At 30.7% G+C, this 4,456-nt stretch overlaps 1 pseudogene; it reads right to left on the bottom strand.

The window, feature by feature from the left end:
* Positions 1-2,194: 2,194 nt before the first annotated feature.
* Positions 2,195-3,341, bottom strand: LOC124461978 (annotated as a pseudogene).
* Between the last annotated feature and the right edge of the window lie 1,115 nt (positions 3,342-4,456).

Below are 4,456 nucleotides of genomic sequence, written 5' to 3'. Positions count from 1 at the left end.
CTAACACGACTTTCTTTTATATATAAAGAATATAGAAGATTGTATGTTGTATGTTATATTGTATGATCGAGGTCGATCAAATGTCAGGATTGGCCGAATGTAAAGATTAAGAATATTATAAATAAGCCCGTTCTTCGTCTCAGTGAATTTCCCCGATAACCGAATTTGGTCACACTAAAAGGGTATAATACACTAAGGCGGGGTACGGGCACACTCTCTATCAAAATATAGTCAATAAGACCGGATGTGCACTTAATTTGAAAATAAATAAAATCCGGAAATATAAAGACAATCCCAAGGGATTAATTACTTTAAAAAGTACAGAGTTTCCACAATATTATTATCTTCTATGCCCCTTTGCCCTGCCCGCGTGTGGGTAAATATGCTAATGGAGCAAAGCTTCAGTGCTGACCTGAATATTATTTGTGCGAAATATTTTTGGCAGTTGAGCAAAATGATCATTACTTAAAGCATCTCTCTTTTTCTCCCCCCCCCCCCCCCAGGCGACCGAGGCGGCTTTGAGGCACTTGCGATTTGGAAGAAATGAGAAGACCAGGCTGACTTCAATCTAGTTGCTTTATTTTCTTAACCTAAAACTATAGTACAATTGGCGGCGGCCACAGAAGGTGCAACCGCATCGACCGAGATTAATTTCAAGAGTAAAATTCAAGTACAGCAAACCACGCTGCCTTTTACAAAATTCAAAGTTCTGGAAATTTCCATAGAAGAAATAAGAAAGAAAAGAATTGAAGTAACGGATCTCCAAGTTTGTTACTTCAAAGTAACTTGCGCTGTTCTTGGTTTCTCTCTCTCTCTCTCTTTCGGTCGTTTTCTCTTTTCAGCAAAGAGAGTCTGGCTTCAGTTGCAGCCCAAACATTCTCCCCTCTTTGATGATTACGATCTTCATCTTCAAATTCACGTCCGGAAGACTCCTGCGAAAAGAAACTGAAAGAAAGTAACAATAAGGCTTAGGTGTAGGACTGGTGTCATTCCCTATCCAATTCTTTTGAATAGGCAATGGACAGAGTTTGGCTACCGGTCGTTTCATGAGTCCCTTGACTGTCTTCAAAGTCACCACTCTCACTAGTCCATCGGGTCCTGCATGTGTCTCCATAACCCGACCTAGACGCCATTGATGAGAAGGGAATCGCTCGTCCCTGATGAGCACTTTGCATCCAACTGTTAGATTTTCCTTGGTCTGCAGCCATTTTGGTCTCCTTTGTAATCGTGATAAATATTTCGCTTCACCGATCAGAAAGTGACCGGGTGTTAATACCATTAAATCGTAGGGATCATTTGATAATGGACTTGAATTTAAACAGAACTCAATCTGTGCCAACACAGTTGCCATTTCCTCAAATGTTAAAACTTGTTCTCCGAGAGTTCTCTTCAGATAATACTTCATGGACTTCACTCAAGCCTCCCACAATCGACCAAAGTGTGGCGCTGATGGTAGGTTGAAATGCCAGTTGATTCCTTTTCTCAATAATGTTGGCGCAATATGTTTCGTAATGTACGAACAATATGCCAGTTTGTCCACTTGCAATTTATTACCGCAGTCACTATAAACGTCTGTGGCCTATGCACAGTTGCTCAAACAATTTCTTATGAAGTTAGTTTAGCTTTAATTTTATTATCTTTTGTATTTTTAATTGGAAGATATAATATTTTATATTTTATTATTATCAAGTTTATATGTGATTTTTAGTTATTTTATTTCCTATGGCTTTAGTGTGGTTAACTATTTCTTTAGCAGAAACTAATCGAACTCCATTTGATTTTGCAGAAGGAGAATCTGAATTAGTTTCTGGGTTTAATGTAGAATATAGAAGAGGAGGATTTGCTTTAATTTTTTTAGCTGAATATTCTAGAATTTTATTTATAAGAATGTTATTTAGAGTAATTTTTTTAGGTTGTGATGTATTTAATTTATTATTTTATGTAAAATTAATATTTATTTCTTTTGTATTTATTTGAGCTCGGGGAACTTTACCTCGATTTCGTTATGATAAATTAATATATTTAGCTTGAAAGTGTTTTTTATCTTTTTCTTTAAATTATTTATTATTTTTTATTGGATTTAAAATTTTATTATTTTCTTTATTATAGTGAATTTGTTTTAGTAAAGTTAATAGAAAATAAAATTTCTATCTTATGTTTTCAAAACATATGCTTATTCAAGCTCATTAACTAATTAGTAAATTATCTCATCATTTATTAATTAAAGGGTTGATAATATAATATAAAAAATAAATAACTGTTAAAATTTGTCCAAGTAATACATAAGGTTCTTCTACTGGTCGAGCTCCAATTCATGTTAATAAAATTACTGTTACTACTATAATTCAAAATAAATTTGATTAATAGGATAAAATTGAATTCCTCGAAATTTTCTTAAATTATAAAAGGGTAAAATTATTAAAATTGCAATTGATAAAACAAGAGCAATTACTCCTCCTAATTTATTAGGAATAGATCGTAAAATAGCGTAAGCAAATAAAAAATATCATTCAGGCTGAATATGGGCTGGTGTGACTAAAGATTAGCAGGAATAAAATTATCTGGATCTCCTAATAAATAAGGGTTAATTAAAACTAATGAAATTAATAAAGTAATTATAATAATAAATCCTACAATATCCTTAAATGTAAAATATGGGTGGAAAGCAATTTTATCAATATTAGAATTTAATCCAATAGGATTTCTTGATCCTGTTTGATGTAAAAATAATAAATGAATTATTACTATAGCTAAAACAATAAACGGTAAAATAAAGTGAAAAGTAAAAAATCGAGTTAAAGTTGCATTATCTACAGCAAATCCTCCTCATACTCATTGTACTAAATCTAATCCTAAATAAGGAATAGCTGATAATAAATTAGTAATAACTGTTGCTCCTCAAAAGATATTTGTCCTCAAGGTAATACATATCCTATAAAAGCTGTTCCTATTACTAAAAATAAAATAATAACTCCAATTATTCATGTAGGGGTAAATAAATAAGATCCGTAATATATTCCTCGACCTACATGTAAATAAATACAAATAAAAAAAAATGATGCTCCATTAGCGTGTAGTGTTCGTAATAATCATCCATAATTAACATCTCGACAAATATGATTAACTCTATAAAAAGCTAAATTAACGTCTGCTGTGTAATGTATTGCTAAAAATAGTCCTGTAAGAATTTGAATAATTAAACATAATCCTAATAATGAACCAAAATTTCATCATGCTGAAATATTAATAGGAGCAGGTAAATCAACTAATGCATTGTTTGCAATTTTAAAAAGGGGGTGAGAAGATCGTAAAGGTTTATTCATTAATTTATTATTCGAAGAGGACCTTTAAATAATTTTGTAATTTTAACTACAACAATTAAAGTAATTAATAAATAATTTATTAATAAAATTGTAATAAAATTAGTTGGAAAATTATAAAGTTTATTTAATGATAAAGAATTTTCTAAAAAATATGAATTTAAATTAAAAATTGATTCTATTTCATTATTTATAAAAAAAAAATGAAATAGAAGTTTTATCAATAAAAAGAAATTACAGTAAAAATAAATAATAAAAAAAATGAAATAAAGTTAATTTAATTGATAGATTAAATATTTCATTTGATGCTAAAGAAGTAACATAAATAAATAAAACTAGCATTCCCCCTAAAAAAATTAAAATAAAATATAAGAGTATCAAAATCTTTTAGTTATTAAACCGGCAATTAAACAAATTAAAACCGTTTGAATTAATAAAGTTAATCCTATTGCTAAAGGGTGAATTATATTAATAAAAATAATTGATGTGGTTAAAATTAAAGAATATAAAAATAATTGAAGAATATCAAGAGGTAGTTTATTTAAAATATTAATTTTGGGGATAAAACTCTCTATTATTTTCGTTAATTAATCCCTTGGGATTGTCTTTTTATTTTCGGATTTTATTTCTGAATTTATTAATTGCACATGTGGTCTTATTGCCTATTCTTGAGAGAGTGTGCCCGTACCCCGCCTTAGTGTATTATACCCCTTTAGTGTGACCAAATTCGGTTATCGGGGAAATTCACTGAGACGAAGAGCGGGCTTATTTGAAATATTCTTAATGTTTACATTCGGCCAATCCTGACATTTGATCGACCTCGATCATACAATATAATATACAACATACAATATACATATACAAATACTGCTTATCAAATACATATTACAAACAGAAGCTCACAGTTTATCACACGCATGCATCCACGGCTTGAGTCGGGCTGATTCTAAGATACCTTTGTAGGGCAATTGAGTAAGTTGACAATCGTCAATATCAGTGACTTCGTAACGGTCATTTGGAAGAACTCGATTTATCTTATAAGGACCACGGTACTTAGGAGCGAACTTTTTGCACGATCCGGGAGTGACATCAACATTGCGAATGGCAACAAAATCATTGACTCTATAGGATAAAGG

The sequence above is a fragment of the Drosophila willistoni genome, unplaced genomic scaffold (assembly GCF_018902025.1).
Source record: "Drosophila willistoni isolate 14030-0811.24 unplaced genomic scaffold, UCI_dwil_1.1 Seg787, whole genome shotgun sequence".
Taxonomy (NCBI): domain Eukaryota; kingdom Metazoa; phylum Arthropoda; class Insecta; order Diptera; family Drosophilidae; genus Drosophila; species Drosophila willistoni.
This window is presented reverse-complemented; position numbering and strand designations above follow the sequence as displayed.